This window comes from Lynx rufus, unplaced genomic scaffold (assembly GCF_022079265.1).
Source record: "Lynx rufus isolate CCGP_SWC_20201006 ecotype Redwood Valley unplaced genomic scaffold, mLynRuf1.p SCAF_1, whole genome shotgun sequence".
Classification (NCBI taxonomy): Eukaryota; Metazoa; Chordata; class Mammalia; order Carnivora; family Felidae; genus Lynx; species Lynx rufus.
In genome coordinates, this window is record NW_025814823.1 from 162716652 (window position 1) to 162720781 (window position 4130).

A 4130-nucleotide genomic window follows, 5' to 3' on the forward strand; every position below is an offset into this window, starting at 1 on the left:
GATAGTGCAGGGAAGTCTCCAGAACAGGTCCAAAAAAGTGCATATAGGCTCAGCTGGTGTCCAGACTACCCATGGAGGGTGATGGCGCGGCTTTATGGTGGTTAGCAGCTGGGGTGAGAGTTTATTTATTCATAAGGGCCAGAGCCTGCATGATTTGAAGTTCCCATCCACTAAAGGGCTTGTTCAAAAGCCCAGCATTGTGAACCAAGATGAATGCTTTGGTCATTATCAGGAATGACTAAAGTCTGAAAGGAATAAGAAGAATCCTGGTTAGGACTTAGGGATTTAGTATGTGTGGAAACATGGGTGCCTTTGATTTATATTTTCAAAATCTGTGAGGCAAGAGACTCTATAGTTCTTTACCCTAAAGGAGGAAACCTTGGGTGTAAAATTGTTGCCGCTTCCAGTGGCTAGATCTTTCAGGTAGACCAATGGCAATGGTCAGAGAGTCTGTAAGAATTATCAGAGGGGGCCTGCTGTTTTCCAGGGCATCCTGTGCTAAGATAGATGCCGGAAGTTTAGGCAATTGGGCTAATCCTTGAGCCCCATCCTTTATTAGGTTTTGCCAAGCTTGCAAGTTTCTGGTTCCATAAACTAAGACATAATTGACATCTGGGTATGGAAGGTTACAGGCTCAGGGCCTGTGGGAGACTCTGTTTCTAGGAGATCAGAGTATATGATCAGCAGTTGGCATTCTAATGACATACATTGTGAGGTTGAGGAGGGCAATTTTTTGCATCAGACATCAATGAAATGCATATGGTCCTGATGGGTGATCCAGAGCCTCTGAAATGCATGAAAGAATGTTATTAAATCCCCTGTAGTGAAAAAGTTTCTTCTGGACATTAATGACAGTGTCTGTTGTTTTGCAGTTTGGACAGATTCCATAAGCTTTTTATAAAAGTCCGATTCAACATGCACTGAGTTGTGAGTAATGACATAAATGGATGCAAATTTATAAAATGAGCTATTTATTGCCTCCAGAACACAGAAAGGCCTAAAAGATGTTGGACTCATTTTAATGTTGTGGGTTTTGAAAGGGTAAATAGATATCTTGAGAACATTAGAGAAGGAGTGGTCCTCAAGTTACCAAAGAATTTTCAGTTAACTGAAGCTTTGTAGTATGTGTACAGCAATGGCTCATTCCCTTTTCCTTAGCTCCTTTGTGACTATTTATATGTCCTAAACAAGTATGTCAAATGAATCTTGTAGGAGATCAGAATTGTGATGTCACACATGTTCTTCTAGAAAAAGTTGGATGCAGATGACATAATCATGCAATTTCATGATTTATAGTACTCTCATTTTAACATTGGGCAGCTGAAAAATACTAGTTTCTCATCAATTCATGTATCCCTTTTATTTTATTTTATTTTATTTTTTATGTTTTTATTTATTTTTGAGACAGAGACAGAGCATGAGCAGGGGAGGGGCAGAGAGAGAGGGAGACACAGAATCTGAAGCAGGCTCCAGGCTCCGAGCGGTCCGCACAGAGCCCGACACGGGGCTCGAACTCACGGAGTGTGAGATCATGACCTGAACTGAAGTTGGATGCTTAACCAATTGAGCCACCCAGGCGCCCCTCTTTGTGGGAATTCTAAGAATGCTCTGTTCTTGTTTGAAAGTGTTTATTTCACATTATGCTTGAAAGATATTTTTTCAGGGAATAGAATTCTATTAGTTATTATCATTCAGCAGTTTGAGGACGTGTTTCTGTTGTATTTTGGTTTCTATTATTTTTTTTTTAATTTTTTTTTAATATATATGAAATTTATTGACAAATTGGTTTCCATACAACACCCAGTGCTCATCCCAAAAGGTGCCCTCCTCAATACCCATCACCCACCTTCCCCTCCCTCCCACCCCCCATCAACCCTCAGTTTGTTCTCAGTTTTTAACAGTCTCTTATGCTTTGGGAAAATATGGAACGCTTCACGAATTTGCGTGTCATCCTTGCGCAGGGGCCATGCTAATCTTCTCTGTATCGTTCCAATTTTAGTATATGTGCTGCCGAAGCGAGCACTCATGTATCCCTTTTAAATAGCCAATCAATCAGCTTTTCCCCAGAATATCCTCTTAATGACTGTCTTACATGACCTTCAAAGTCCAGTATCTGTCTTTTGATGTTATCACTGCCACCCACTGCTCACTTTCTACCATTTCCCATATGTACTACTCCTCACTAGAGGCGGTACTTATTTATTTTTTTTTAAACCGACTCCTCCCAACTTATCTTTTCTCACCTGTTTCCGTCCTTGTGACAGAATCTGGCAGATTCTTCTGCCCTTAACTAGGTTACAGCCCGTCTCATCATTCAAAGCACACTTCTCCCAGGAAAGATTCTGGGATAGAGGGAGAGGCATAATAGCTTCTCAACCATAGTCCTTCATTCAGTGTTTTTTACATTATTGGATATATTTTTCTGTTATTACATAATCTATTTCTGAAACAAATATTGCTCTGTATATTAACTAAAATATAAATAAAAATTAAATAGAAGATAAGTTATATTTACATTTTTCTATAAACTTTATAATGAGCTTCCAGATGTATTTCTTGATTTATTATAATAGAAGTAAAGACGTATTTTATACTGTAAGGAAAGAAGAAACATAATCTGGAAGGAAGAGTGGATTCCTTAAGGACTGTCTTAGTTCAGGCTGTTCTCACAAAATACCAGAAACTAGGAAGCTGATAAACAAAAGAAGATTATTTCTCCTGTTCTAGAGGCTGGAGGTATGAGATCAGGATGCCAGCATGATGCTCAGGTTCTGGTGAAAGCTTTCTTCCAGGTTGCAGGACTCTGACTTCTCAGCATCTCCTCACATGGCAGGAAGAGAGTGAAATAGCAATTTGGACTCTTACAAGGGCTCTGATCCCATGCATCCTCATGACCTTATCTCCCAAGACTCCTCACCTCCAAATAACCACCACACTGGGAACAGGGTTTCAATATAAGAATTTAAGAAGACACAAACATTCAGTCCATTGCAGGGACACACAGGTGGTAAATATGAGAGACAACACAAACCCAGTCTTTTGATTCTTTGGCATATTCGAATCTCTTATTCTTGTGTTTGAACTCAAACCCCATAGAGTTATGTCTGCAGTTTTCAAATGTTGAAAACATCAGAACTTGTCTTATGTTATAGGTAGATAGAAGGATGTTTTTGTGGCATGTTTATTGAGGGCCATTAAAAACCTCTGACATTTTCAATCTTTTTCCTACCATCTATTATTATGACCTCACTCCACTATTAACAATGTATCAACCTGGCTTAAACCATAGTTTATTCTAGGAATCCCTTGCAAAATACAGTTGTAAAGGTAGACTCTTCAATATAATTGGTATACTTAATGATTATGAATTAATGTGTCATATTACTCAATATCAATATAAGCAATAGAACACATATTCTTTTGGTGGGCAGGAGAAAATAAGAGGATTAAAGATGTAGAGATCCCACTTTCAGCAAGTATATCCAAATGAGGCTTCACAGAGTGGTTCCTGGATAACATGAGGTCCTGGCTTCAGGGCGAAAATCAAATAAAGATATGGGAAAGCTGATTAGATTATGTACACCAACCTTAAAATTTTGTGTGTGTGTTTTTAACTTCAAAGATAACAATCACACCTTAATAGCATTTTAGGGGCAGGCTTTTGGGCCATAGTTGTATTCCAAGCAAACTTCTTTTTTTTAAGAATCGTAAATAATTGGACTTGGAAAAAATGTTAAGGAACTGATTTACCCACATTATTTTTCAGAAAAGACATGGGACACCAGATAAAGCTGAGTAACTAATTCAGTGTCAGAAGCAAGGTTTGGATCAAGGTTTACTTTATTGTCATTTGTATTCTCTGGTATAATCACGAGTAACTAATTGCAGATCCCAGTTTGGATTATGTCTTTGCTCTTTTCTCTGCCTATACACTTGCCCCTCCCTTCTACTACGCTGTGCTCATGTGGGTCCTACCTGTCCTGGAAGCTCAGTTCAGGAGATCCCTCTTACGACAGCCTTGGTCGGAGCCATCTTCAGTGTGTCTTCTAAGCAATATAAGCTTAACGTTATCTAGTATGTATCACACAGAGGATACTTAACCGTCCTTTACCTGTCCTTCATGCCCTGTA

General features: G+C 39.0%; 1 non-coding gene across 1 annotated transcript; it reads right to left on the reverse strand.

Annotated features, from left to right (window-relative positions):
- Positions 1-1916: 1916 nt before the first annotated feature.
- LOC124522962 (U6 spliceosomal RNA) lies at positions 1917-2023 on the reverse strand. The gene has a single exon (XR_006964882.1). It is a non-coding gene; the product is annotated as a U6 spliceosomal RNA (small nuclear RNA).
- Positions 2024-4130: the final 2107 nt, after the last annotated feature.